A 5,285-nucleotide genomic window follows, 5' to 3' on the forward strand; every position below is an offset into this window, starting at 1 on the left:
CTAAGTCACACTTTTCTGTTTAATTTTAAATTTTTTTCATTTTTTGGCACCTAGTCACACCTAGGTGTGCCTTTTTCTTTTTTTCTCGATTTTTGATGCTTATTTTAAGCTTTTTTCCCCCCTTAATTATTATATAATTTTTTAAAATTTTAAAATAATATTAAAATAACAATTTATTTCCCCCCAACGCCGCTCTTTTTTCCATTAGGCCGTACCTTTTTGCCTTGGTGATTGTACCTCTTTTGGACTCTAGTCTAAAGAGTCAAACTTGCCTAGTGGTAATAATTTGCTTCGTGAAAATTAACAGTGAAATCGTGAAAAATAACAAATTCTTTTTTGGCTAAATTAAGCCAAGAATGAGTGGGATGTTTTTGAATTATAGAAGAGTCATTAACACACTTTTTGCACCATGTGCTTGAAGGATTAGTCTATATGTACAAAATTATGTACAAAATCAATTACAAATTTGACAAGTAGTGGCCCCTTGTCGGTGTAGTGGTGGTGGGACCAGCCGCCCCACTAGCAGGGAGCCACCACTTGTCAAGTTTGTCAAACTTTTAATAATTAATTTTGTAATTGTAGACTAATCCGTTCTTGAATTATAAAGGCAATGATCACGAATGAAGACACATAAGATATCGTGCATAAGTAATAATTATTTTTTGGGATCCACAACTGACAACTTTATAAGGTCTCATTTGATATACATTAATGTAAAAATGAGAATAAAAAATATAGTCGTCACGAATCCCACACATGCGATAGAAAGTCAAATATGGTGGATTGATGTAATAGATAACGTTCATATTTTTCATTTTAATTAATAAAAAATGGGAAATAAACGGGGGCTAAATCACATTTCATCAATTTTTATTAGGGATGACAATAATCCCGCCCAAGCGAGGCCTTGCCCCAAAATGGGGTGGAACGGGACAGGCCCTTCTCATGAAGAGAAAAAATTAAAAATAAAAAATAAAAAAAAAATAAACGGGACGGCAAATTGGGCAAGTCGCTGTCCCGCCCCGTTGCGATCATTATTTTTTATCAAAATTTACTAAAAATTTAAATTTTATTTAAATCAAATATGGTCTAATAATTATGATATATCATAACTGTATGTATTTTTGACTTTACTAAAATAAACAGAACTCTATAAACATTTTTGGTATGTGTTATGAAGGTGTGATACAGACAAAAGATCGTTGCAAAGTGGGGTGCGTACGAATTTGGTCAACTTCGATAAAATAAATCTTATGTTTTTCTTTACTTTTTCTTAAATACTTTTTAAGTTTTTTAGCCTAGTGAATATAATACTTTTTTTGAGTGAAACAAAACAAAATAAAATATGAATTTGTCTTTCTTTCTCAATATTTTTTTTATGGTAATTATATTTACATTAATATTTTATTAATCTCATCACATTTTTATTCTAATTAAAGTTTTCAATCTTTACTCATTTGTGCACTTATGTCCCTAAAAATTTTCATCTCATCTTATCCTCAAATTTCAAATTTTTTTAAGTAGCATATTGAAAGTTTAGAATACGAATGCGGCAAGAAAATTTTGTGCATAAAAATTGAGGACATAAGTTCAAAAATGAGCAAAGTCAAGAACTTTCATTAAACTTAAAATGTAGTGTCACATAGGCTCCAGTTTAAATGTAATGATCCTTTATTTTGTCCAACCAATATACCATACGACACATCATTTGATGATATTTGTAGCTAGTGATGAGTTTGTTGAAAAATCGACCTTCAATAGTGAATTTTTCGGGCTCAGTTTCACCAATTTCAACCTTATTAAACACACCCAAGTATGGCTCCAACCCAACAACGATTCTTACTTCGATTGCTTAACTCAATATGTTCACAAAGAACACAATATGGTGGGTGCAATGAATAACCAAAAATAGAGGAAGACAAGTTCAATTTCCAAGCTCAAGAGAGAAAACAAGAGAAAAGTTGGCCGCCTCTTTCTTCCAATTGCACACACACGGCTTATTCAACAATGAAGCCAATATATATAGTTTTAGGGTGTAATAGTAATGGAGTAATATAGTGGGCTCATGGATCAACTAATGGTTAAAGGGGCCAAAACACAAAAGTGAGCCATCCAAAAAGTAAATGGGTCGTGAGCAACATTAACTATATTAAGTTGCTTCGAACGACCCTCAAGTTGTTTTTCGGGTTGAGCCAATTAATCGAGTGTGTTAATAAATATTTCAATCATTGGCCGAAGTCTATGAAATCTAATCCGACTATCCGACACTGTTTAAAATCATCGTTGATGATTATTGGGTATCAAAAATCCAACAGAGTTTTTACTTAGAACTGTGAAAATTGCTCAATGAAACAAGTTCACGAAGGAATATCTCCACCCCATGTACGAATCATATTCTAAAAATAATTTTCATTCGGATTCTTTTACTTGACACAATAAAAAAGGCTTGAATGATGAGTGAATTAAGTTACGGTGGTGTTTTATAATTTACCTTCGACTTGTTGTTTGGTAATAACCATAAAGATCACATAGTTTTTATTGCACAATACCTAGATAAAATGCAGTTAATGCATAAAATAATTATTGCTTTTAAAGTAATTGGATATCTTCATATACTTCAATATATATACATATTGCTATTGCATATCCGTTAGATTTGTCATAATGAAAACTGAGATAAAATTCATTAAAGTGCATTTAGAAAAATTAAGAGCGCTTTTAACTTTATTACGATATCCCTAATAGAAAACAAGTATTCGATGAATTTTGTAAAAAAAAAAAAAAAAATAGGCAAAGCGCTAAAATATTTGTCACGAATTTAGGTCATTGACGAATTTTAACTTATCGTATGCTACGTTCTTGCGAAGGCTACTAAAATATCATTAATACTTATTTAAACACATTACACTCATACCATCCGAAATCTGATTTACAAGTACATGATTGGGAAATTTCATCTAATGTATAAGAAAATTTTTGAAAGTTTTTTTTATGCTAAGGATGCATTTTTGGGCATATATTAGTCCACTAGTCTACTCATTCTCGCTCACTTCTACCATATTGTTAATAATTTCAAGAACATACAAAATATTATCCATTTTTTATGATATTGTAGTAGTGATTGAACTTAAGTTTAAAAAATATTTAGAAGACTTGTCTACGTTGTTCTTTTAGCTTATGTGTGATATGTATAACCAAAGGATAGGCACGAATGTTTGACTGCCCCCATACCAAGTGTTGTGGAAGCTTGCTCTAAGGATCTTTAAAACGGTATTTTCCAGGTTCAGTCCAACGTTATCTTTTTTCTACCAAACAACCAAACTAACTGGCTGCGATCCACAACCAATATATTCACCTCGGTTGCTTGACAATCTCACCGACAAATAACAAGATAACGATGATGATTTGTAGCCACAAAAGCAAGAAGAAAACACTACAAAACACTACAAAAGTAGGCTATGAAGAGATCACAAAGTACACGAAATAGTCAACCGATTTTGGACACAAAAGGGGCCAATTTCTTCTCTTCAAAGGGGGCAGCTAAGTTTCCACTTTTACACACAAATCACGCACTAGAAAATAGCGAGGGTTGTTACCTTATAAATAGGCTAAGTTAGGCTTTTAGTTGGACCAAAATGGAAGCAAAATGGGCTAAGATTCAAGCCATTCAAGAGGAAATACAATTGGATCAAGTAGAGCCTATGGACTTGATTGTTAGACTTATTTCATTTATCGATCAAGACCTATGAAATGTATTACCACGTTAACATTATAGACCGGAATTTATTGGGTGTCAAAAATCCAACAAATCTCCACCTTGATGCCCAATAAATTTGCAAGCAATCAAAATATACAGCTAACACTTGCATAATCAAGGTAGCCAATAAAATTGGATGACATATCTCACCTCGTGTTTTCAACCTGAAACACATACCATACTTGCTTCATGTACTCACTGGGGCTAAGGTTAAGAACACACAAGTATAAGTAGATATTCACAGTAAACAATCAATAGCAAATAAACATGCGATGAGGATATTTTATACAATAAAATACATAGATCTTTTCAGAAATATTTTCATATAGAACTATAGATTAACACCAAGTTAATCAAACACATGGTCAAATACATATGCAACAAATGCATAAATGACCCTATGAAAAGATCTCACCACACTTATCATATCCCATTCCGTATTGTTCACAACTTGAGAACACATATCTCTTCTCATCGCCCACCATGATCACTAGACTGATCAACTCATGTCTAACTGGTAAGTCACAATAGATCATAAGTCTACGAGATAATCCTCTATCACCACATCACTTCTCCCAACTTACGTAGATAATGAGCTCCACTTAACAGAAGTGATAGAAGTTCTTCTCTCATACTCTACCTGATCAGGGCCTCTTCACAGATAAAATATTCAAGACATTTAATCACATCTCCACTTGTGATCCAAATGTCACACTCCACATCGCCGGTACAAACCACAATATACCCCTAGGCATTTATACTCCATCTCATCAAAAGACATACAACACACTGTTAATGCATTCTAACCCACTACGCATGCAAAAAATTACTCCAAGTGATCATATTGTCTCAAATTTATGCAAATACACATATCAAATACACTGAAATGCAACATATAATCATGCAACAAAAATTAGACAGCCACACACATGCAGAAAGGGTCACACACAGATGCATATGTAGTAACTAAGTTTACTCTCAATAAACCTCATTAGGGTCATTACTTGACCTAATAGCCAAATTAACCTCAACTTTCATCTTAGCCTTCTACTTATCATTCTTCTTGGGACAATCCCTAATAAAGTGCTCAAATTTACCATAGCAGTAACTGTAACGCCCCGTACTCTAGTGATACGGAGGTTACCTAGTGATTTACTTATTTATTTTAAAATAGATAGCAAGTTGAAAACAGTTTCCACCATTTACGCAGTAAGTTTAACAAATAAATTTTGATCAAGCAAACCTTGACGAAACTGTATGAAATTTTACTGGATGATAATGAACCTATATAAGCACAACATATAAAAATTTGAGATCTTGATGACATTGTTTGAAGCACCAAATTATTTCTTGAATAGGCTGGTCTGAAACCCCCAATTTAACTGTCACAGCTTACTAAAAATGCTACGAAAAATCCTTGTGTACTCCGATGGACCTATTATCAGTTGCATATGATGAATAACTCATAAAGGATTATTTTCCAGCTTGAAATATGCTAAAGTTCAATTTTTACAAATCGTAGTAAGTG

The sequence above is a fragment of the Olea europaea genome, unplaced genomic scaffold, assembly GCF_002742605.1.
Source record: "Olea europaea var. sylvestris unplaced genomic scaffold, O_europaea_v1 scaffold1315, whole genome shotgun sequence".
Lineage (NCBI taxonomy): Eukaryota > Viridiplantae > Streptophyta > Magnoliopsida > Lamiales > Oleaceae > Olea > Olea europaea.